Here is a 25321-nt window from a genome sequence, read left to right on the forward strand (position 1 = left end):
AGACTCAAGATAGTGATTACTTTAACTTGATTTGAACTAGTTATATGGCAACTAACACAAAATCCAATGTTTAAGGATTGTTTTTATTCTCAGCCTTTATTCTTTATTAAGAAAATGTTGTTAGAAGTATTAGCAAGTATTGAGATACATTTCACTACAACTTCTCACATTAAAACCAAACTCTACAGAAATGTTAAGTATTATAAGATCTAACTTTAAATGCTGGGTGTTTAGCTGCAATGAAAAACTTATTGAAACAAAACTGTATGATTGCTTTTCTGTCTGGTGTTAAATCCTGTGATGCACCAGCACCATTCCTTTCAAAAGCTCAGCTTCTGAGGAAACAATTAAAGCCAAAAACCAAACTTTAAGTCTCTACCCTACTCAGGCTGAAACACTGTGTGTGTGTGTGTGTGTGTGTGTGTGTGTGTGTGTGTGTGTGTGTGTGCGCGCGCGCGCGCACGTGCACATGCAAAACATTTAAAGGTTCTAATCCAAACTAAATAAAGATATTATAGAATGAAAAAATATACTAATGATTTATCCCATCACAACTAATAAAGGAAGATTTAATTAAATCTAAAAGTAACTACTAGTTTAAATTTTACACAAGCAAAGAGGGACTTCTCAAGTACAGCAAACCTAGTTCACAAAGACAGCAGGCCGGGGGTGGGTGAGGCCAGCTCAAGCTCGTCTGCTCCCTTTCCCAGTATAGTTCTTCCAGAAAGAGTTCTCCGTGCTGGCACGCTAGCCAATGGGTAATGTCACAGCTAGCTTTCTAAACAGTACAGGCATGAAGAGGGTTTTAACAGGAAAACTAAAGTACAATGAGCTGCTTTAAGGCAGATTCACAGACCACACAAGGGACCCCTTTAAAACATGTTATGTATTCAATATAGTAGAATGCTGTTTAGTTTAACAAGAAAGCCCCAATACAAGCTTTCACATGGACACAGCCTGAAATTAGGTGGTTCTAAAGGTCAAGAACTTGAACTATGATTGTGATAAGATTCTTGTTTCAACAGCCCAACCTGACTATGATGTACAAGCTATCTGGGAGATATGCTTCTTTACTAAGGCCAAAGCAATCATGGAGGAGATAAGAACTGAATCTTATGGGAAAGACAGAAGAACTTCTGAATATGGAAAAAGAGAAAACAAATCTCAGAACTTAATGGGGGAGTGGGGAAGGTTACCCATGGAAACATGACAATATTCAGGAAAGGAGGAGCTAGTAAAGACATATAACTTGATTTGAAATTTGCTGTGGTTGACAGGTTTTTGGAAATGTGTAGCTAGCCAATAGAGAAAACAGGCTTTGAAAGACAGTTCTAAAAATTCAGACAAGATATGCACTAGAGATGCTATCTGGGAGCTATGGTCACATGGATGGATAGCTAAAAGCAAGAATAAGAACAGTATTAGTTTGGAAACCAGTTTTGTTCAATATTATAGAATGCCACGGAGAACCCTTACTACCACCTCACCCAAGGAAGAGCCAGGGAAAAGCCATGTCAGCCAGAAGAAACATAGAGTAAAATGGCAAGATAAAGGACAGTAGTACGTCTGAAAGCAGAACTACAAAGGGGGGAAGAGTTAACTACCAGACACACACAAGTTCCTATTCTTACGTATTTACAACTCAAAATGCCTACCAACAAGAACACAACTGGACCTATACTGCACAGGAAACATTTTTTCCTTTATCATGTCTTTTTTCACAAACCCATTTAAGAATATTATGGACATTAGTCATGTATAACACAAAGCTGATTTCTAGTATACATTTTCTAATTACATTCTGAGATCTCAATAACTCTCTAGGTAAAGTTAAAGGAAAAACGCCCCACAGTTGTATAGGCCAACCAAAATAAACCGGCTCTCTAATTACTCTGGCTGTGAGAAACAGGGGAACAATCAACTGAAGCTGGATTTTGGCCAAAATATTCAGAAAAGCAGTGAAACATAAAACTAAAGTTGCCACTGTCAGGTTAAACAAATGAATAGCTGTTCATATTTTAATCATGGAAGAGACCACTATATCAGGTTATATGCAGGAGTTCACTATGTCAGGTGGCATGTAATTTCTGTTCTACAAAACATCCATGAATTACCTGGTAAATCATAAAACTCCTGGTCTACTCCTAGAAAAGATTCATGTCAGTTTGTGGAAAGGATTACAGAACACATTATGGAACATATCCTACAACTCACCATAAATACCTCTGCCCCACCCAAACATATTATCATATAATATTTGGCCATATGATCACAAGCTAAAGACAGAAGCTGAAGACAAACTGCTAATAAGGAAATAAATAATGAGCACAGAAGAACCAAGCACAGGGTGAGCCTCACAAACTCTATCAGTGACCACTGTATTTACAACCCCAGAGCTGACAGTGTCACTCAGACTGACAGAGACAATAAAAATAATTAATAAATAGTGAATAGTCAACCATAAAGGTAGGCGTAGCTCTATGTAAATAACCATATTCCTAAAATAGCTCCAAGAGCTTGAACCTAACACGATCTCCTTTATTTGTAAGATGGTTTCTTAAACAAATCACTACCATCAAGAGAAGACAACCACAACAATGCATTCGCCATAATTACCACGCTCGTAACTCTTAGTATCTCAGACCTGGATAGGCCCTTACTGCACCACCCAGAAACATGGAAACTTAGTGCTGTGTGCTGTCGTTCCAAAAATTCAGGGTTCCATTTCCCACTAAAATGGGAAGCCCACAGAGGCTGGGCTCTTACCTTCATTTACAGCAGAAGCACCCAGACTTGTCGTCAAATGGTTGTAAACACTATTCAGTAAGCACTATTTTCTGGGTATTGTTAAATTATCTAGTTTAATATACTTATTTTATCATCAAGGGAAAAGATTTAGCAAGCTAGATTTGCCTAAGGTAGCAAGCTAAATGGGCAAAGCCAGAACCAAAACTAATGTTTCTCAAACTATAGCAATGCTCATTAATCTTTAATTAGAATTGCCCAACTCCATCATTAAAAAATACTAAGTAAAAAAGGTTTCTGCTAATCAACAACCAAAAACAAACAAAACAACCACCGCGGTGAAGAACCGCCTATCAGATGAGCATATGGTTCTGACACAATTATGCTGGCATTCTACAATTAGGGCTGAGAAACGTGCTTGTCATTGTGACAGCTTCAGGAGAAAAAAATACACATCATTGAGCAAGCAATCAAGCAGAAAACCATCAACAGAGGATCAGTAATGTTCAGCAGAATGTGATATTAAAGAAAACCACTCTTTATATCCTTGTGGGTTTTTTTTTAAAAAAAAAAAAAAAAAAGGAGATAAATGCCAAGCAGCTTAAGCCACCTTCTATCCATTCTGCTGTTTAAAACACAGTCTCTTAAGTAAATAATATGCAAAAGAGATAGGCACACAACTCTACACACTCTGGAAGAACTTCAAGTAAAGGGCCTGTGATAAGAGGAGATCCCAGTGTTTCTTTACAACCTTAAGGTCTGGGCTGTTGCCCATCTGGTTCACCCAACCCTTAAGCAAGAAACTGGATGGAAACTGCCAGCTGACTGGCTCCCTTCCTGTGCTGAGATCACAAGAAAGCTTGCTCCCCAAGCAGAACATAAAGAGTTACTTAAGGAGTCAAGATTAACAAAAGGGAAAGTATACATTTTAAACTTCAAAACTTGTGGTAAGAGAATAAAAACTTTTTCCTTCAACTCTGAAAAACACAGAAACAAAACTGTTCTACAAATAATCATGAACTTAAAAATATACTGACCATGTGTGGACAATTCTAACTCAGCTGTTTTCTATCTAGACCTAACAAAATTAGAGTTTATTTGCCATGCTTGTGACAGGGGAAGAGGTAAGTAAACGACCTTGCTGATACCCACACAATGACTTGCCCACAACCAAAGGGAAGGTTCTTTTAATATCCACTATCTTCCATGAAAGCATCAAATGTGATAAAACAAAATTCAGCAGCTACCTAATTCTACTGGGGAATTTGAGTGTGATGCTTCTCAAATACATATAAAACATTTTAGAGGAAATGAGATGGGAGGAAAAGGGAAGGGAGAGATAAAGAGCCTGAAGAGGAAGGAGTAATAAAAACAAGCAGACAAAATGGATGTATACAGTTCAGTGATAGAGAGCATGGGTGGGGGAGGAGGGAGTCTTTGTAGGTTTGTGTCCCTTAAGGATGAGATGGTCTAGAAATGCTATGCTCTCCATTAACTAAATGCAAACACATTTCAAAGAAATAAATGGTAAGTGTATGACTATGTATTCAGTAAAGATAAGCAACTAATGTTTTTAAATAATCAGTGCTGCCCACCCTACCAGCCACATACCAGACCATGCTTGTTTATTTTTAAAGGGCAATTTAAAAACAAATGGCATACTATTTCTAATGCTGTAAACTCACATTTGCTTGAAATTAAGCCCACACATGGAAAAGATATGAACCTACAAAGAAGCCCTTTGCTAGGTCCAGGATAGACAAGATCACATTTCATTCAGAGAATGTATTTCTTCTGATTTTTCTCTTTTTAAACAAAATCCTCTTTTTGTTCAGTTTTTCTCCCCTTACTCATACATGCTCAGAGTCACTTCCAGGATGGGTCCAAGGTAGGTTCTGTTGATCTAGAACAATCCTGAAGTTTCCCTTTCTTTGTTAAAGAAGACATTCATCAGTTGATGAATTTCCAGCTAAAGATTTTTCCCTCTACAAGAATACTTGGCTTTCCTGCCTTTGGATACTATAGAAATGTTATAATCATCTTGAATCCACTGAAGAGGGAAGTCTAAAGACTACTTGGCACAGGATACAGAACGTGGACACAGTTATAGGAAAGAGGACCATCCCCGATCAGGCCAGACCCAGTTGGGCCCCATTTTCTGTAATATAAATAACATGCTCTCTTACGGCTGAAATGATTGCCAAGGGCATTCAAACAGCTTCTGAAGTCTAAAGAAAACAAAGAAATGAAGACTTAATAAACAGAAAAGGGCCAGTTTGGGAGATGGAGACAGGAAGACTGGGAAGGTGTTCGAGGGCATCTTTGGCTCACCGTGAGCGCAAGGCAAGCCTGGACTACATAAGAACGTCTCTAAAATACAATAAGGAAAAGATAGACTTCTTCATCATCATCATCCGGTAAGTTTTATGACTAAAAGCCATGGTGGTAAAATGCTAGGAGTTTTTCTGTGTTTGATTAATTTTAGCATAATAGTAGTGAAATATAGCATTCATTGTTGAACAACTCTAAATATAAATAAAAAATTGTTTTACAGTTCCTTTATATGTTGCAGGGGGAAATATGAATAAAGGCATAATCTTTTGTTACTTAGCTGAAATGAAATCATTTGAATAATAAGCCCAATAATACAACTGACTCAACATCAAAAATATAAATTGGCTAGGCTAATTTAAATCAGCCTAACATAACAGGAAGAACAGGTGGCATGGCTAAATGATGCTCATAAAACTGAAATGAGAAAGAAAGTCACTTGCATTCCTAGATAAAGAGATGCACCCAAAGGCCAGACAGGTGTGTGTCTAAGATCTCAGAAGTCAGGAAGTTAAGGCAAGAAGCCAGTTAAACTTACATCTGGGTTAAAGAATAAAACCATTGGGCTGGAGAGATGGATCAGCAGTTAAGAACATTGCCTGCTCTTCCAAAGGTCCTGAGTTCAATTCCCAGCAACCACATGGTGGCTCACAACCATCTGTAATGAGGTCTGGTGCCCTCTTCTGGCCTGAAGACATATACTCAGACAGAATATAAATATAAAAAAAGAATAAACCTATTCAAAAAGAAAAGGGATATACATACTACTACAACTTTAGAATGGAGAAACTCCATCTTAATCACATGATCACTAATCAAGGCTATTGATACAGAAGCACTTGCATACAGCTATTACTGAAGAGTATCTGGTACAGACAACATAGAAGTCAGTTTGTCAATAGCTACATCATGGGGCCAAATACAGTGGCATGCGCCTTTGACCCTGGCACTTGAGACATAGATGCAATCATGTCTTTGTGAGTTTCAGACCAGCCTGGTCTACAAAGTGAGTTCTAAGGCAGCCAGAGCTACACAGTGAGATACTATTTTAAAAAACAGAAAGCTATCATAATCCCAAATACATATTTTAAACTAACAGTCTCACTTCTAGTAAAGAATCCTGCTGACATATATGCACATGTATGAAATAATAACATGCAAGATGATTCAACTAGTGAGGAAAAAAACACATAGTTATGAAAACTGTTAATAAAAAAAACGAACCAACATGTTACATATTATATGCTAACTAATAGGTTGAAAGCATGGTTTTTGGAAGAAATAAAAGTTTATGTGCACATATGTAGCACTTGTAAACCAGGGGAAAACTAGGGTAATGGGAGCAGCAGCGCCATATTGTCCTGTCACACAGCTCCAGCCACAATGAGCAGTATGAGCTCAGAAACCTCCCAGGGTACTTACTCCAATTCAGAAGCATCAAACTGATTTCTAACTGAGTTTTGCTAATCTATCTCAGATATTCCACAAAGCAACCTCATGCCACATAGACCGCTTACCTAGTCTAAGCTTAAAACTTCATGTTTAGGATAGCAGTACCTTTAAAGAAGTATTTCCATGGGCCTTCAAGAATGTTCAGTTGGTAAAAGACCCTGCCTTAAGCCTGTAATATGAGTTTGGTCCTAGGACTCACATGCTCAGAGAGAGAAATAACTCTAACCTCCACTCATGCACCCTGGCACTGTGTGTGTGTGTGTGCATGTGTCTGTATGCATACAAGCACGTGTGACACACACACTTGAATAAATGCAATAAAAAATAAAAAGGTCTTTTGAGTTGTGTATTTAAAAGGAGAGAAAGCTGAGAAGGCTGGAGCTCCTGAGAAAGCCTTGCATGGTCCTTTACCACCATCCTAACCTCAGTGCAGAGCTGAAACAACATCCTGTACTCTGGTAAAGTGCAGGGAAGCCACAGAAGATTGCTGCTATTATCTGTTGAAGAAAGGAAAATGTAGCCCTTAACAGTTCTCTCAAAGGTGAGAACATTTTTAAAGGGAAGATAAAATGGAAAGAAACGTACATGTGGAAGATGGCCACATATAAACACTCCCAATAGCTTTCAGCAGCTTCCTCTTCGTTTACAGGAAGAAGCAACAAACTGGCATGATATGTCATGTGCTTCCTGTCCACACCTCCTCCCTGGCCCACATCTGCTATGATGCTACCAGAAAGAGGGACATTTTTCTTAGATGAGTAAAACTTCATGTTCCCAGTGCAACGTCATACATCCGGTGGCTTCTCAATAATACTTTTATGTTGTTCCTAGTATCTAGGGAGCATTTATTAGATCATCGCCATATAACGCTCCGTCAAAAAGAAAAATATACCAACTGTTTCTCAGAGTGACACCAAAAGCAGGCTCAAGAAGAACAAAGATAAACCATCATCTCTCTTGATCCTAACAGATAACATGAAATTTATTTTTTCTGAGCTCATGCATAGGAGGCTCACCCAACCCTAACAGGCATACCTACTTGTAATGAGTGGTAACCAACAACCAGTTACCTATTTCTGTGTAAATAAACTCTTAAGTCCTGTGGCTACAAAATAACAACAGTATTTCCAGAGGCTCTTCCCAAATAAGCCAAAGACAAATCCACCAAGGTTAACTGCATGGGATAAACACATAGGCTGCAGACGCTGCATTTTAATGGGTCATAAGACAAAAGCTTGTCAAAGTCAATCAATGTCCCAGACTGTGACAAGTCCACCAAGCTGGGGCCTGCTTTCAAATCCTCTTCTCTGTAAGCTCGGGAATGCTGCAGCATAAACACACATGCACTCTGCCCCCGAATACCCTCATTACACAGGGTAGTCCCGCTAGTGTTAACCAGAGTCACAGAGATCATCGCAGTCACTGTTATTTTGTTAACGAGCAATAAAACCAGCTTTGCTTTTTCTCCTTTATTTTTAAAGAAAGATTACTAGACGAGTAAACTGTATAAAGAAAATCCATGAGAAGTTTTTAATTCCATATGAATGTTAGAATCTAAGCAACAGAATAAATTTTCACACTTCCTCAGTATGACAAGATTAGATATTTAGAAATGAAACATAGAGCACATTATGAAAACAGCATACAGCTCTTGACAACTGCATACATAGGACTCTGTAGATGCTAAAACAGCTGGAATTCACATCTCTCAGAGCTACAGAACAACTTCCTTTTAATCAGATACATTAGTGTGCAAACAAATTCTATAAATCACTACATTGAGATTTTCACCTTTTAATGTGATAAAAAATATGCAACATTGGTTTCACAGTGCATTAGCAAATAATTTAGTTTCAGGGGCTGGAGAGATGGCTCAGTGGTTAAGAGCACTGGCGGCTGCTCTTCCAAAGGACCTAAGTTCAATTCTCAGCAACCATATGGCAGCTCATAACTGCCTGTAACTCCAGTTTCAGGGGATCTGACATCTTCACACAGACATACACAAATACAAACGCACATGAAATAAAAGTGAATAAATTATTTTTTTTAAAAAATTTACTTTAATATGGTTTCTCACACTGGAGGTGCGAAAGTCAACGGTAAGGCAGTGAGACGAGTGTATAAAATAAACTAGCTCCATTGTTCTTAGAGGCCATATCTGAAAAGGCTATTTGTCCTAAAGATAACCCACACAAATTCAACATTTGCCTAAAAAATGCAAATAACTAGTCTGAAGCAAAATTTTTGCCACTAAAATACATACACACATGCCATGTAGTGGTCCCACACATGTAAATACACATATTCACACATTTTTTTAATAGGGCTTACAGCAAATACAAAACAACATTCCTTACCCAAAGAGTATATACACCAGATTCCATCTACTCGGTACACTAGCAAATTCCACATTTTCAGCCCCCCTTGACTCTCAATCGCATTCTAAACAACAAACTTCTTTCACAAGCAGAAACAAGCAAGCATCTACCATAAAACCCAACAGCTCCGACAGAACTCCCCCTTGGATGTACATACGCAGGCAACATCTAGGCACATTCAGCCAGCTGTCTCCTGTTTCCTGTCATGGGGAGACTGTGGGAAGCCGATGGAAATCCAGCTCCAAAAGCTTAATGAGCAAACCAGGCCCCACCCAAGCTGGACCCTGCTGGAGAAGGACATGCTCAGTAGAAAAGTCCAGCTTGCTTCCAAGTCACCTCATTCCTCAGCTAGAAAATCCATGTGAGCCAAAGAAGAGCTTCCTGCTGCCTATTCTATGCAGCAGCTACATAAAGGCTGTTTTGGTGACAAGGCTCCAATTCTGCAATTTTAATTTTTATGATTCAACCATTATTAAGAATTCCTTTTTCACTTAGTTGGGTTTTTTAGTGTGTGTGTGTGTGTGTGTGTGTGTGTGTGTGTATGTGTGTGTGTGTGTGTGTGTGTGTGTGTGTGTGTGTGTGTTTGTTCTCTGACAAGTCAGAAAATATTTTCTGGAAGTCAGTTCTCTTCATTCACTATGTGGTTCTGTAGATCAAACTTGGCTGATCAGGCTTGGCAACAGGCATCTTTACCCACTGAGTCATAGGCCCTACCAGTTCTTACAGTAATAATTTTTGTTCCCCTCAAGAGCCAAAGACCTAACAGCAGGCATGAGAAGCTCTCTTTGGAGCTGAATTAGGGTTGCCCAAGAAATTCCCAAAATATAGGTTACTGCCTTTGGTTGGCCCCCAAAAGTGAAAAGTAAATCTATATTAATAAAGACACCATGCACTTGAGACGCACATTCCAGAGGACTTAAGACTGGATATAGGAAGGTCTCAAGGGGTTGGAAAGAATGTTTTCCAGCCATAAGAGAAATACTTTAGGTATTTCAATAAACATAATGTCACCTGTACCAAATGGTCAGGAAAGGATGAGGTTTTCCTCCATGAAGACTTACTGAAGGTAAGTTTCTGTAATAGGTCCAAAAAGGATCCTCTGTCAAATTATACAAATATGAAACTTTAAAACTCTATAATAATGAAAGCAGGCTATTCTCATAGAGTTCTCACCACACCACAGAAGAGCGATTTGGTGAGATTTTCAATAGAACCCATTTTACTTATTCAAAGTATCATCCTTTATTCATATTAAGTTTGTGCCATTTTAAATTATAAACCTATTTTAAACAGTCTTTACATTTATTTACTTGGTAAATTAGACACATGCACAAGTGTGGACACCATGGGAAATGTGTGAAGGTCAAAGGACAACTTATAGAAATTAGTGTGCTCTCTCTACCAAATGAGTTCCTCATGCTGAACTCAGATCTTCAGACTTGTCAAAATGCACCTTCCCCACTGAGCAGCTCACAGGCCCTTTTCTGAAACCATCTATTCTGTGGGATACAGAAATCTGGAGCCACTGAACTATAGCAGCAATGCCAGTGAACTACACTTTAGCAGACAGGTATCCAAGCTCTAGCTCAGACACCTCCTACCATGCCTATGTGTATTGTTTTATTGACCCATATCCTATCTGTACAGCCAGAAATGTGCTCCCCTAAAATTCTGTGATTTGTATGTGGAGGTGGAGGGTTTAGGAGATGAAAAATTTATAATGAGGCTGGTAAGGGGAGGTTCTGATGATAAAAATGAATGCCCCTGTTAGAAACAAACACCAGACAGCTTACATCACAGCTACCTAACTAAAGCCAAGAAAAGGCCTTACTGGAAATGATATTGGCAACTCCAATTTGGACTTCTAACCCCCAGAACTGTGTGAAAACAAATTTCTGTTGTTTCAGCAACCCAGTCTGCGGTTTTATTATGGCAGCCTGACTCCTCATAGCCACCACTCAGCTCTTGCTGGCTTCAAAACTAAAGACCCCATATATCAGACGCATGAATCTCGTTGTCTGAAGGGACTGAGAGACCTGAGTAGCACAACAACTTTTGTGGTATTAAACGTTAAATACATTCCTTCACTCATACATGTAGTAAGGCTGTAGGGCTAACATTTACACTTCAGTCTGCTTCAAAACAGTCAATTTTCTATCTCTATTGTCTCTATTTTACCACCCTTACTCTCCAGATTAGTAAACGAAACCCAGAAGCGAAATAACTTTGGAACCTTACCCAATAGGTTATCAGCAGAGAAGTCTACAAATATGTCCACAGCTGCATTATTCCTTGTTTTTGAAAAGATTTTGAACAATTCAAAGAACATAAGCTGAAACACAGCTTGTATTTTGTTAACAGGGACTTGTATATGTTACATGCATCTTGGGAAAAATATTTTTAAACTTTATTTTTATGTTATATCATCATTATCATAAAACAAAAATAGGAAAGTTTATTCTTAAAATGTAGTCTGTATAGTCAAAAAAGTTAAGAGTGGAAAAAACTTTCATTTATTAATGTACAAGAGCTTGGGCAGATTTTAATCTTAAACCCAGAGTAACATGACTTTTTTGTCTCTCACCACAAAAAGAAAAAAAGGGAGGTGAGGGGAGGTAAGGGGAGGGGAGGGGAGCGGAACGGAGGGGAGGGGAGGGAAGAGGAGAGGGAGGGGGAGAGAGGGAAGTAAAAGTTAAGATATATGATGTAGATGTAGAGGAAAGTACTGTGGTACTGCGGTCCTGAGGGTACAGCAGGACTGCTGTGAATCTGAGACCAGCCAGGGCATGTAGCAAGACTGTCTCGAAAAAAAGGAAAGCAGGTGACTCAATATCCTGACAGTGGCAGTCAGCTGATGGCTCCAAACCATGAAGAACACAAACTCCGGGCAAAACCAGTTTTCAGTGCCACAGAAGAGACAGAGGGGCAGCCAAGTTCTTTAGCTGTCACATTTCTACTTTGTCAGCCTTCCTCCAAGAAGTGATCATCACCTGCCAAACCAGGAGGAATTCGGACAACACAATTTTCTAGCAGAGCCCTAAAACCACATGGAAAGTTCTCAGAAATAAGCCTCTTTCTCTCTCTTTTGTAATACAACTGACCACACTGGGAACCAACATTCCCATCCACCAATCATCATACAAGACTGTACACGCATCACCACCTCTGTGGAGAACTCTTTCCTAACTCTTCAAATAGATGTTCATTTTTCTAAAACCCTGCATGTCTTACAATAACTGCTATTGGTACATCCACCAGGGATAAACAGAAGGTAGACACAAGGAAGGAAGAGGACCAGTGCTCCACAAGTACCTGGGCTCCAAATACAAGTTGTCTTTGGACCACACACCATCCATTTCATTTCTTTCAGGCTCTAAATGCAGAATAATCTGCAGATGAGTCATCTGCAAAATTTCTTCCTTAACCAGAAGCCTTGGTAATATCATACTCACATGTTCAACTATGTTTCTTAAAATGCAGCATTTCACAGATCTGTAGGACTCTAGAATACAACTTAAACCATTTCTAAAAGGTGTGATAGTTTGGATAATTGGCCCACGTAATCTCATACAGAGTGGCACTATTAGGAGATGGGATCTTCTTGGAGGAAGTGTGTCACTATGAAGGCAGGTTTTGAGAACTCCTATGCTCAAGCTATGCCCACTGTGATCAGACTCCTTCTGCTGCCTGCAGATGAGATGGAGAACTCTCGGCTCCACTTCCAGTACCATGTCTGCCTGCATGCCGCCATGCCCCACCAACGATGATAATGAACTAAATCTCTGAAGCTCTAAGTCGCCCAATTAATTAAATATTTCCTTTATAAGAGCTGCCATGCTCATGGAGTTCCTTTACAGCAATAGACACAAAAGATATGGAGACAAAGTAGGAGCAAGTGTAGAAAAAGTGCAGGGAAAGAAGAAATCAATAAAGGGGCTGAGGAAGAAAGCTTTCTGAACCTGCATAGGGAGTTACATTCAGTTCTCAAGCACTAACACACACACACACACACACACACACACACGAACAAAATAAAATGATGGTGGTTCAGAAAGTATTCTGACAAAACTATTAACACATACTATTTTAAAAATCAACTGTAGCCGGGTGGTAGCTTTAAGCCCAGCACTGAGGAGACAGAGTCAGGCTGAACTCTGAGTTCAAGGCCATCCTAGTCTACAAAGTGAGTTCCAGGACAGTCAGAGCTGTTACACTGAGAAATCCTAACTTAAAAAACAAGACAAGACAACAACACCAACCAAAATGAAAACCTGTAAGAAAGCACAGCATGAGAGCATACACAACTGGACTAATGTAGTAATCCAGCAGAGGGGTCTGCTTTCCATTCCACCTTGTGACTAAAAGAAAAACTGTCAATGATCTTAATCTGCTTTGTTGAGGGCAATATGAGAAGAATCTAGAAGAGGACAACACCTCAGCTATAGAAGGAAGGTGATAATGAGCTGAGAGAGGAGGCTGGTGAAAGCAGAAGCAGCAGACTCAGGTAAACCTATTAGTTGCTGTAAATCTCCTGGGGGATTGTGGCTTTCTGCTTGTTTTGGCTTTGAAATCTGGGCCTTTTGAAAGTTCAATGTGACACCTAGGGAAGCGCCACTCAGCTTTGCCCAGTGGAAGAAGTTCTCCAAACCAACCATGCCTAAGAAGCATTGCTGCATTCTTCCTTGGTGTCAGACAATGGTCGTACAGAGGGAACTAAGAGTACAGTAGAGAGGACAGACACATAAACAAGTCATTAGGCCACAAGTGATAACAGATGCAAGAGACGCACAGGAAAGATGCAGCAGAAGTGGCCAACTCCCCTGGGAAGTCAAGAAAGGAGTTACAAGCTTACAATGTCAAGACAAAGCTCACTCTTCACACATTCTGCAGCAAACAGGTACTACTGTTGGGCAGTAACAATGTCCATGCTGAACTATGGATAACAAACAAAATAAAATTAAACTACCTATCACTAAGAGTACCACAAAGGGCCACTGTATAACACAGTTTAATGCAGCAAAATGGGAGTTCTAGAGAATCAAAGTGAAAGCAACAAATGGTCTCAGTGTTCATGGACCTCACCATGGCCTTTAATAGACAGGGAATCTGAACTCCTCCCACTAGTGTAATTGGATTACACAGCCAATCAACAGCAGATCTAACCAAGCTAGGTATTAGATCCTGATTCATACTCCCAGGTCCCAGCCCTACGGCATGCCATGCCAGGCTGAAGAAGGAAAAGGGAGACACAATTAAGGAAATGAGTCTTTTCACTGTCACATAATGCCAAAAACAAAAGCAGAACCCAACTCCGATATAAGAATTACAAACCTAAAGCACTTCCCATCCTGCCCCAACTGCTGTACATAAGCATCCCACTGCTAAAACATTCTCTACTCAGGCTGAAGAGACGGCTGAGTGGTTAAGAGCACTTACCACTCTTGCAGAGGACTGGGGTTCCATTCCCAGGGCCTCCAAGGCAGCTCACAGTTGTTAACTCCAGTTCCAGCGGACCCAGCAGCCTTTTCTGGTGCACTGACATACATGCAGGCAAAACACTCAGCATAAATATATTTTTAATTATCTACTCTTTCAACCTGAAAGAACATTAAGCTTATACTCAATTTAATATTCTCAGGCTGTCATTTACCTACGTCTATAAAATGAAAGTATCAGCTGTAGTGTAATGTTTTACTCCTTTGGCTTTTGGAGGACCCACCACCCAGCTCCCAAATAAATCACACACAGAGGCTTAGTCTTAAGTTATGCCTGGTCTTAGTTTGCCTTGTTTCTTGCCTGCTGTTCTTAAATTATCCCATCTACTATTTTCCTTCTCTTACTTCTGTGTATCTTACTTTCACTCTTACTCCGTGGCTGGTTGGGTGGACCCCTGATGTCCTCCTCCCTTGTTCTCTCACTGATCCTTCTTCTTCGGTTCTCCTATTTATAGGCTCTGTCTGCCAGACCCACCTATCCTTGCTCCTACCTTGCTATTGGCCGTTCAGTTCTTTATTAGGACTGTCAGGTAGAGAATCACAGGCAGAGAATCACAGCCTCACAGAGTTAAACAAATGAAGTATAAATAAAAGCAACACACCCTAAAATAACATTCCCCAACAATCAGCCACTAAAACCTCTAACAGGATTGGGGATAGGATCAAAAGAAAATTATAATGATAGCTGCCAGTAAAGTACAAACACTAAAGGAATGCAGAATACCACTAAACAAGAGACTTGAATGATCAGAATCTCCAGCTAGCCTTTGTTTCCTCTAAAACGTTTGAATGCATCCTACATTAACTTCATTTTTAAAGAAAAACTATTAAAATACAATAATCTCCCTACCAATCTGATTTATCTACTCTTTTCTCAATATGCAAAATGAAAACTATTTCTCCAACCTAACACACCTCTTGAAATCTCTCTTCAATCTTTTCTCAAGCAGCGATTAAAATAGCCACCACTAGGAGCTAGAGAGAAGACTGAGTCAGTAAAGAATCTGCCTTGCAAGCTGGAGGACCCGAGTTTGGACCCACAGTTGTGTAGTGCATCTTTAAGCCTAGCAACGTGGGGAAGCGCCAAAAGGAAGATGGGCAGCTCCTTGGAACTCACTGACAAACCTACCTACCCAATTAATCCAGGTTCAGAGACAGTCCCTTTCCTAAAAAATAAGGTAGAGAGCAACAGAGAAAGACACTCAATGTCAACCTCTAGCCTCAACAAGCAAACACATGCACAGAAACCCATATGCACATGTTCACACATTCACACAAAGCACATAAAATATTCCTTACAAAAAAAAAGAAAAATAAATAATAGAGAGGTCATATAGTTCAATGGCTGACAGTGCTCCTAAGACTAAATTCAATGCCTGGAACTCACTTGGGGGAGAGGCAAGAGAATCAGCTTGGAAAAGTTGTTTTCTGAACTTCAAACTCATGTGTTCCCCCCACCACACACACACACACACACACACACACACACACAAAGTAAACAAGTTATAAAATAAAGAGCAAGTTATTCTTTTAAATTAGGATTTGATTTGGGAACGAGGTTGCAAGGGCAGGAGCAGATGCAAGAAGACAAGGTGGTAAGTGGGATTGGAATACATGATATGAAATCAACAAAGAATCAATAGAAGTTTTTATTTAAAAAAAAACTGAGCACTGATTGCTTCTATTGAGGAAATATGAGGGTGCCTGTGTAAGGAGGCAGCTAGTAAGTTCCCGGCCGCTTAGCCCCGAAATAACCACAGAAACTGTATTAAGCTAGTTCCAGGACAGGCTCCAAAGCCACAGAGAAACCCTGTCTCAAAAAAAAAAAAAAAAAAAAAAGAAACTGTATTAATTAAATCGTTGTTTGGCCTATTAACTCTAGCTTCTTATTGGCTAACTCTTACATATTAATTTAACCCATTTCTATTAATCTGTGTATTGCCATGAGGCTGTGGCTTACTAGCTAAAGTTCTGGCATCTGTCTCCCATGAGGCTCCATGGCTTCTCCCTGACTCTGCCTTCTTTCTCCCAGCATTCAGTTTAGTTTTCTCTGCCTACCTAAGTTCTGCCCTATCAACACACCAAGGCAGTTTCTTTATTCACCAATGGTATTCACAGCATACAAAGGGGAATCCCACATCAGGGGCCAACATAATGGGCAGTGCCCTGCCTTCCTTCAGTTCAGCACAGCCTATGGTACAAGCCCATGAGGGGCTCAGTCTGCCTCCCAACACTTCTGTTGACCTTTGCTCCTGAAACCGCGCCTACCCCAATCACCACTTACTAGCCAACATCCTAACTGGGCACTGCAGTTCTACTCATGTGTTTCTGTCACTTCAGCACTCAGCCATAAATTGAGAAAGACAATCCTAACCACGAGTCCTAACACACTCAACCCAAATGCCTTTCTTTCTGTTCAACACAACACACAACTATGCACTGTCACACCTGCACACAGTTCATTACTTTTGCCTATGAGATCTTGATTTTAGTTTTGTATACTGAGGTTGGCTCAAATCAGTTCATTCCAGGAGGAATTACTCTGCATAATTCTCTGCTGAAGGCTTCTAAGGCTACAGACCTTTATGAAATGGCTGCCAGCATTGTGAGCAGAGGGTGCTTGAAAATGTACTGCATTAAGGAAAGAATAAGACCTATAACGGAGGCAGAAACAATCTAACAATAAATGACTTATGAGGGAAGAATGATTCCCAAAGTGACCTTGAAGGATAAGAAGGAGCTTCGTAGCCAGATAAGTGGGTGTAAGTACATTCCAGACTGTGGGAACAGTAGGGAAGGGCACAGGACCATTAAAGATAAATGTGCTGTAGAGAATGGTGAGTACCTCATCTGCCTGGAACACAGGGTGGAGAGTAGAGATGGGGAAAAGGAAGCAACAGCCAAACAATGCATGATCAGTATTGAACTCAGATGTTTTCACTCAATTCTGTAGGCAATGGAAAATAATATTAAGTTTGTGTTTCTGGAAGACTACTTTGGCAGTCATTTGAGAACCAGTGATACAATGAGAGGAAACTGGATGAAATGATTCTCCAAGGATCCAAGAGAATAAGACAGGGGCAACAAAAGTACAACAGCAAGGAACCTGAAAGCCATGGCATGAGAGATGACAAGAGGGGATCACCCAGCTGGGAGAGTGTCCAAACATGCACTGGGACCCACAAGGGTTAACGAGTGCTAGGAGACTGTGGTGAGGCAGAGAGAGATAAGCCGGCCATGCACCCTCTGAAGGCTAGCAACAAAGAAAGGTAAGGAAAGAGGAACTACAGAACACTTCATTACTGGGGGAACTTTAAAGTACACGAAGAAAAGGAAAACTTTTACGTCTTAGAAATGGGAAACTATGTCTTCTAATCTATGTCTTCTAACCAATCACAATTCTCTCACAATGTATGCAAATAAACAGGAGGCTCAAAACCTCTTAAGTTAAACCATTTCCAATGAGAACACATTGTTTTTGTTCTGCTTTTGAAATTTTTAATGTTTGGAATTTCCTGTGTAATCTTCCATCTTCTGATATACAAGCTTGACATGTGAATCGGTACTTACTAAGCTATAAAGAAGAACACAAGCAAATGACCATCCATGGCCTTTTTATCTGCATAAAGACAGAGAACTAGAACTGAAACTGTGAAGTCTGAGGAAGGAGGATTTGTTTTCATCCTAGTGTGTGCCAAAGGGCTATTTTTTTTTTCACAAGACAGAAAAACTACAAGTGTAATTCCTATTCTGAAACTGTGAGGCCTGTGTCTAATAAAAGGTCAGTTCAAAAGACAAACCAATGAAGACCACCAGTACCACCAGCACCCCATAAGAACCCGAGAGGTTATAAAACAACACTCCTTTTATAGAGCTGAAGCCTGTTCGGGCTGGGCTTTAGGACACTCTGACAGTGCACACAAATACTATCTCTGGAACAGAACCAAACGGCACAGCTGCAAGACATCTTCCACTACCGTAGTAACCGACTCAATCGCAGCTCTGCCTTTTAGGAGAGAGTCTATAAAACCGAGAAGCAGAGCTATTTTCCCCTACAAACTGTTTAGTGGAGCTGTGCTCGCCTGATCCAAACTTTAGGGAAAAAAGGAACACACACTCTACATTTATTTTAACTTATAATGAAAAATGTGAAAACTTGAAGAAAATGCCCATCTGAACAAAAACTCAGCTTAAATACGCTTGGAATTACAGCCCACCACCACCACCACCATCATAACAAACAGGAAATTTGAATCTATAGTGGCAAAACTTTTTCAAACTTCTAAGTAGTAATAATAATAACTAGATAATTTGTACTCATATTAAGAATATTTATTTTAAACTCATATTTATGATATGTGGCAATTTCATGAAGAAGAAGAAGAAGAAGAAGAAGAAGAAGAAGAAGAAGAAGAAGAAGAAGAAGAAGAAGAAGAAGAAGAAGAAGAAGAAGAAGAAGAAGAAGAAGAAGAAGAAGAAGAAGAAGAAGAAGAAGAAGAAGAAGAAGAAGAAGAAGAAGAAGAAGACGCTATCTTACAGTCACTGTAGCAAGCTCAGGCTGGAGACAGCTCAGGCAGCCCAGTGGACGCGCCCTGAGACTTTCACTCCCACCCAACAGCTCCTCTCCTGTTGGAATACTTCATCTGCAGACAACAGGAAAACCAGCAACTGCTTATCAGCAACCAACAATAAATGAAAATGTAAATCCAAAGAAATCAGCCTTCCCAAATTTCACTGCACAAACTTCAAAACCTATGACTTAGGTATGCACCAGGTGCAGTTAACCACGAGTGTCAGCATCTCCCACTTCAGGGCTTCAAGGAAGTTAAACATAGAGAACACAAAATTCTAACTTCTCTGACAATATTCATTCTGAACAACAACAAAAAACACAATAGAAGGAAATAAGCAATTATCAACAAATGAGCTTGGACTGTTACCTGCAACTATCAAAACATTGAACTAAAGCCTGTGCCAAATACACATCCCAAATTCTGGTTCCAAAGTCAAAAGATAAGTGAATCTGAGTCTCTGTTTCAGATACCCTTGCAAATCTGTGCTGGTGCTATTGTTTTAAAGTAAATAAAACATTTTTCTAATCGTAGTAACCTGTCAACTTTGGAAGCAAAATCCTCAAAATGACAGGCATTCTCATTTCTATTCAAAATTTCTACAAAGCAAGTATTATAAATTTCAATTTATATTAAAATAAAATGAGACTCAGAGAAACTAAATAATTCCTCTTAACAGCATAGAACACAAATCCCTCATCAGTCCTGGAACTCCACAAGTGGTGTTCCAGCTTCTAGTTCAGCATCCTGACAACTGTGTGCAGTGTAGAATCTTAGTCTAGTCCGTGTAAGGGCCCTTTAACACTGCACCGTGATCCTTGCATGGCTGCAGCAGACCTCAGCCTCCAACAGTCTAAACCATACACAGCCACATCCCTACCACTCACACTTGCACAGACTTTTCTACACAGACAGAGCAACTCAATTATTTCTACTCTAATAATTTTTCTCAAAAGCATTTTAAAATATATACAATAAATTATAAAATATGGAGGAAAAAAAACACCACTTGGATCTATCTTCCAGACACACACATACATAATACACTCTGGCATTTCATGTTAGAGCAATGACAATGAATTAGTGACACCAAAAGTTAAACAAAAGGTTTTCCCTGTACACATGTACAAGAGCTATAAAGTCACTTAAAGAATGCATGTCCACATACAAGGCATGGTGGCACATATTTTGAATCCGAACACTGAGGTCACAAAGGCACACAGGTCTCTGTGACTTCCAGGCCAGTCTAGTCTACATAACACATTCCAGGCCAGCCAGGGCTACACAGTTAGACATTGGCTAAGGGGGTTGGGGGAGATAAGTATAACCCATGATATTGCTGAGATACAGTTTGTTATATGCAGTGAGTTTGTAAACAGTCCTTGTGCTACCTGCTCTATGCTTGACCAGCCTGAACCACAGGCAGCCTGTTCAGGCACACATCACTGCAGCTGCTGTTGTTTGGCCTATGCTGGTCCACACCTGATCCTGTGCCACCATTTAAGAGAACCCTCCTAGCTCTGGTAGTGAATCCTGGATGCAGTGTTTTGCAAGATACAGCTCTCTAGCAGGTGGAAAGAAAGATGCTGCAGGCACTACAGAACATTCTTACTCAGCACTACTGGGACCTACAGAGAAAGGCCTTCTATGGATAGCTTTATGGACTGTTTGAGCTCTGGACTTGTGGTGGCCATCATCTGGGAAGGATACAGAATGTTCCACATCTCTACAGCCACAACAGGACACACTGACTCAACTGTGACAATCAGGGGTTGGGGTTGAGGATGAGGAAGACTTCAGTGTTTACATCATCCATGCTAGCTAGTCGAAGGGCCAGAAGAAGATCCAGCCATGGTTCTGAGGCAGAAAAGTGGTTAAAAGAGCAGCCAGTAGGAAGCACAGGAGCTGCCCCCCAGCCTAAGGGTTTGAACTGCAGTGTCCACCCAGGACAACTACCTCTGTCAACAAGAACACATCCTTCCTATAACCACCTTTTCCCCCTACTCTAACCCAAGTGAGTTTAAGCCCCAGCTTTATGTCTTTTTGTATCCTAAGCCAGCACAAGATTGGATCATACCTTCTATAACAAAAGTGGGACACTGTAAAAGATGACCCCCACCTGCCCCAGAGGAAAGGCATTAAAATCTTCTGCTTAGGAAGAACAAAAAGGTTTGTCTACAGACACTACAAACACATATAGCAAATATCCCCAAGAGATTATGAGTTTCATTGTTCTATCCACTGTCTCCTGGGGTGAACTCACGGTCCAGATCACATTTTTCAATGGATATAATCACCAGTTAAGACTTTGGGGAGAAAAAGTATTGAAGATTCGAGCAGTGAATGGAAGAAATCTGAATGCAACTTTGAAAAAACAAAGATTAGATTGTCACAGTAGCATTTAAGAACTATGGGAACGGCCTTGCAAAGTGAAAAGCAGGATGCACGAGATGTTCTGGGAGAACTGGGGAGTGAACCGTGGCAAACAAAACGGACTTGAACAGTCACTAGATCTGAGTTACACACAAAGATAAGTTAGCGGTAACACTGTTTGCAAGGCCAGTTCAATAAAGGACAACCGATAAATAAATCACATTAATAGAAATGAAGGGAGGGAACATGCAGGATCATTTCAAGACAGGAAACAAACAAATACTTGAGAAGTTCAACACCTTGAGTCAGGTATGATGGCCCACATCTTTAATTCCAGCACTTGGGAAGCAAAGGCAGGTAGAAGATCTCTTTGAGTTTGAGACCAGCCTGGTCTCTACAGTGTGTCCCAGGAAAAGAAAAGCCAGAGCTGGAGAGAGAGACCTTGCTGGAAAGAAAAAAAAAAAAAAAAAAAAAAAAAACAGAAGAAGAAGAAAGAGAAGAGAAGGAGGTAGAGGAGAAAAGGGAAAGAAGAAAAACAAAGAGAAAGAAAGGGGTAGGAAGGGAGGGAGAACCTCCGTCATAAACAGAGAACACACAGGCACACAGAGACAGCTCAGCATAGGGAAAAACACCTGCCAGAGTCTACCCTTCCACAAGCACTCAACGGAAAGACAGAGAGCTTTTCTCTTAGTAATACTCCACATTGTATCCAGAGTAATTAGGCAAAAGGGGGAGGGGGTAATTATGCTTTTAAGAAAAGTAAAAATCACTCAATTAAAAATAAAAATATTAGGAAAGGGGTAAATTATCCCCATTGACAGATGCTAAAGAACATTTTTAAGATGTTGAACCAGCCAGTTCAACAATGGTTAAAATACAGTATCAGTTGTATTTCTACACAATGAACAACTGTAGAGAGCTGCCTGGAGCCGCACCTGATGATGCTGGCTCCGCCCTCCGTGATCCCGAAAGCGAGTGCTCTCTGTGATAATCAGCTCCTATTATGGCTAAGGCCTGACTCATGCTATTATCACGCAATGATTGTCAGCTGCTTGCGTATGCGTGGACCTATGGGCAGTGCCCACCTGGCAATCCGGCGGCCTGTGCCTTTTTAAGGGCTGGGAGAGGTTTGCCCGAGGGGGGGGGGGATCTTCGATTGTAAAAAGATCCTAATAAAACAGCTTGTAAAAAGAGCTCTGGTGTTGCGTTTTCCTTGCTGGTGGAGGCGGGCGTGACAAACAACCAAAAATGAAAATGTTTCCACTCAGCTTCAAAAAGAATAAAACATAAAGGAATAAACTTAACTGACGAAGCAGAAGATTTGTACACTAAAAAACTAGCAAACACTGAAAGAAGTTTGTTAGCAGATTCTAAGACTCACCGGTGCTGAAATGGCAGTCGGTTCCCTCCACATCATCTACAGATAAAGTAATAGACCAAAAAAGCAAGCTAGTTTTTGTCAACATGATAAGGTGATCCTGAACTTCATGTAGAATTGTAAGAGAATGCAAATAGCTAAACTAATATTGAAAATACAGACAAAAGTGAGTCCCATTTTAAAATTATAACACTGTGTTAATCTAAGTATTGGAATAAAAAGAAACATACAGAACAATGGAAGAGAACTAATAATCCAGAAGCAAGAATGACAAGTCTATTAATGAGGAACAAATTCTTTAAACAAATGGTAATAAGACAACTGGCTATGGTGTGGGAGGTCCTTCTCTCTGTTTTGCTTTTATTGGTTAATGAATAAAGCTGTTTTGGCCAATAGCTTAGCAGAATAGGGTAAGGTGAGAGTTCCAAGCAGATAGAGGAGAAGAGAGTAGGCAGAGTCAGGGAGAAGCCATGCAGACGCAGCAGAAGACAGATGCGCTGGAACTCTGCCAGTAAAGTCACAGCCATGGCAATACACAGATTAATAAAAATGGGTTAATTTAAAATATAAAAGCTAGCTAACAATATGTTTAAGCCATTGGCCAAGCAGTGCTGTACTTAATATACTTTCTGAGTGATTATTTCGTGGTCTGGGTAGCTGGGAATTAACAAGTGGCCTCCTACTACATGAGTAACTATATGACAAAGAATACATTTGAATTCTTATCTCACACTATGAACAAAATTAAATACATAAACACCTAAATGTAGAAGTAAAATCTATGAAGCTTTTAAAAAGAAACAAGTGTAAATCTTCATTATTTTTCTGGCTTAAATATTAAACACTGCCTTTTCCAAAGGCAACATATGAAAAAGAAGGAAAAAGGAAAAGCAAACAGATGAACTAGACCTCACCAAAGTGATGTAAATAACTATAACTAAAGGAAACCACCATGGACAAAATAAATACTCAATAATCAGAAATATTTGCAAGTCAAGTATGCAATAAGGGTCTTCTATACAGAACATACAAAGCAACTTGAAAATAAACTCAAAAGCTGGGCAAGTCTTGAACAGACATTTCTCAACATATTTACAAATGACCAATCATGACATGAAAAAATGTTTGACATTACTCATTATAAAACCAAAATCCTATTATGGCAGTTCTTCAACCCACTGGGTTTACTGCTATCAGAAAAAAGAAGAATGCAAATGGTGTTACAAGATGGGTATGATCACGTGTGTGGAAGCCCAGCACTTGGAACGCTGGGTCAGGAGCTGAAGATCAGACTGAAACACATAGTACAACTGTCTGAAAAACAAAGGCGCGCGTGTGTGTGCATGCATGCACACGAGAACATACACACAAAGTGTTCTTAAAGATCTGGAGAAATTCCAGTCTGAATTCTCTGCTGATGGAATGTAAAATGGCAAACCAGGCTCAGGCATTAGGAAAAGTGGGAATGACTGTGCAAAAATGTACACATTGGGACTTGAGGAAGGTGACCCACTCTTCCATAGAGAAGCAGAGCCTAGGGCCAGCCTTTAGAGTTTCCCCAAAATTATCTACACATAGGCCAGAGCCCTTCCAATGCCTCAGAACATCCCTGAATAGTAAGTAAAAGGACAGGACAGAAGAGAAGAAATAGAAAAAAAAAAAAAAACTATGCTAAAATTCATATGGAACTACAAAGACCCTGGGTAGCCGAATAATCATAAACAAAAAGAACAATGCTGCAAGATTTACCATTCCATATTTCAAGATATATAACAGGAACAAAACAATGAAACGCAATCTGGTAGAGAACAAAAACAGACACGTAGACCAATGGAAAAGGTCGAAGACCCAAACATTATAACACATAACTACAGCCTTTACTGTTCGACAAAGATGCCAAACATATGCTAGAGAGAAGAAAGCATCTTCAACAAATGGCTCTGGGAAAACAGGGTGTCTATACATACAATAGTGAAACTAGACCCCCATTTATCACCTTGTTTTTACAAAAATTACTCCAAATGATGAAAGACCTAAATGTCAAACACTGAAAAGTACTAGACGAAAATGCAGGCAGGATCCTCCTTGATATCAGTGTAGAAAAGGACTTTCTGAGTAAGGTTCCAGTGGCCCAAGAATTAAGGCCAACAACTGCCGAGTGGGACTTCGTGAAACTTAAACACTTCGGTACAGCTAAAGAAATAATCAACCAAGTGATAAGGAAGCCCACAGAACGGGAGAGAATTTTTGCTAGCTACGCATCTGACAGGGAGTTAATATCCACAATGTATATATACATAGATACACACATATACATAACAAAAGACAAATGACCCATTCAAAAACAGACTTGGATCTGAACAGTGCTACAGAATATTTGATCACACTGTGCCCCCCCCCCCCCCCCCCCCCGTGTTATTTACTGGAAAAATCTGTTTTCTAGTTGTGGTGTGGGTCAACTAACACATACCTTTAATCAAAGAACTTTTATTGTAAACAGTATCAAAATAAAAGCAACCATAAGACAAGGGGTAGCCTAAACAATCAGTAGACAGTAAGTGAATGTAAGATTAAGAAAAAAAAAAAAAAAAAAAAAAA

At 39.9% G+C, this 25321-nt stretch overlaps 1 protein-coding gene across 25 annotated transcripts in view; it reads right to left on the bottom strand.

Moving 5' to 3' along the window:
- Epb41l2 (erythrocyte membrane protein band 4.1 like 2) overlaps positions 1–25321 on the bottom strand; it is a 167898-nt gene that overhangs the window by 81574 nt on the left and 61003 nt on the right. The window contains exon 2 of one of the 25 annotated variants that reach the window (XM_050138204.1): positions 14343–14441. The exons of 22 other annotated variants lie outside the window; for them this stretch is intronic. The gene's annotated coding sequence lies outside the window, so the exon portion shown is untranslated. Of the gene's footprint in view, positions 1–9016; positions 9184–14342; positions 14442–25321 lie in introns of those variants that run through there. 2 more of the 25 variants (XM_050138207.1, XM_050138208.1) reach the window with 2 other exon arrangements.

The sequence above is a fragment of the Alexandromys fortis genome, unplaced genomic scaffold (genome assembly GCF_014885135.2).
Source record: "Alexandromys fortis isolate MF-2015 unplaced genomic scaffold, M_Fortis_MF-2015_v1.1 scaffold_14, whole genome shotgun sequence".
NCBI lineage: Eukaryota > Metazoa > Chordata > Mammalia > Rodentia > Cricetidae > Alexandromys > Alexandromys fortis.